This window comes from Prosopis cineraria, unplaced genomic scaffold, assembly GCF_029017545.1.
Source record: "Prosopis cineraria cultivar Desert tree isolate PC_DT_omini unplaced genomic scaffold, ASM2901754v1 PC8, whole genome shotgun sequence".
Classification (NCBI taxonomy): domain Eukaryota; kingdom Viridiplantae; phylum Streptophyta; class Magnoliopsida; order Fabales; family Fabaceae; genus Prosopis; species Prosopis cineraria.
Window position 1 is genome coordinate 14,137,227 of NW_026555339.1, and position 1,382 is coordinate 14,138,608.

Here is a 1,382-nt window from a genome sequence, read left to right on the forward strand (position 1 = left end):
TATTTTTAAATAACCTCAAATAATATAAATTCCTATTATTATCATCATTTTAAAAAAAACTTAAATTTTCATAAATTTTTTATCTAAAATTAGGATGTTACAATTCTCCCCTCCTTTTAGAAATTTTGTCCTCAAAATTTAATGCTGGTAAGCTTAGAAACTATGTACCTAAGCAAATAAATGTGGATAATCTCGCCTCATACTCTCCTCGGTCTCCCAGGTAGCATCACCTAGGGCTCCACCCTTCCAAATCACCTTCACGAGTCGGATGGTCTTATTGCACAGTTGTTTGTCCTTAAAGTCCTCAATTCGCTCCGGTTCGGATCTAAAGGTCAAATTCTCCCTCAATTCTACTTCTTCAGGTTCAATAACATGGGAGGGATCCGGGTTGTACTTCTTCAACTGTGATACGTGGAACACATTATGGATACCTGCAATTGTGGAGGTATGCAACTCTATATGCAGCAGATCCAATTCGCTCCAAGATCTCATACGGGCCCATAAATCTAGGTGTCAATTCTTTGCCTTAATGGATCTACCAATGCCTGTCACCGGAGAAACCTTAAAAATACATGATCTCCTACTTCAAACTCTAACGACCGTCCCTCCTATCATCGGCATAGCTCTTCTGTCGACTCTGAGCTGTTAGCAATTTTTGCTTAATCATTGCAATCTTCTGGGTGGTCTGCTCTACAATTTCTGGACCAATGATACTCCTCTCACTTAATTCTGTCCAACACAAAGGCGATCTACACTTCCTTCCATACAAGGCCTCATAAGGCGCCATCCCAATACTAGAATGATAGCTGTTATTATAAGCAAATTCAGCTAATGGCAAATGATTATCCCAACTACCTGGTAGTTCAATGGCACAAGCTCTCAACATGTCCTCCAAAGTCTGGATCGTCCTCTCTGTTTGTCCATCTGTTTGGGGGTGGTATGCGGTGCTAAAACTCAGTCTGGTACCCATAGCCTTCTGTAGCGCACCCAAAAGTTTGAAGTGAACCTTGGGTCACGATCTGACACAATTCTAGAGGGTATACCATGAAGTCTAACTATCTCCTTAATGTATATCTCAGCAAATTTCTCTAATGTAGAGGTAAACTTGATCGCCAAAAAGTGAGCCGATTTGGTGAGTCGGTCTACTATCACCCAAATAGCATCCTTACTCGAGGGTGTTCTTGGCAGTCCAGTGATGAAATCCATGGAAATATCATCCCATTTCCACTTTGGAATATCTAACGGTTGCAGTGTTCCAGCTGGCTTCTGATGTTCTATCTTTATCTTCTGACACGTTAAACATCTAGAAACAAATTCAGTTACATCTTTCTTCTTTCCTGGCCACCCCCAACCTCGCTTCAAATCATGGTACATTTTAGTTA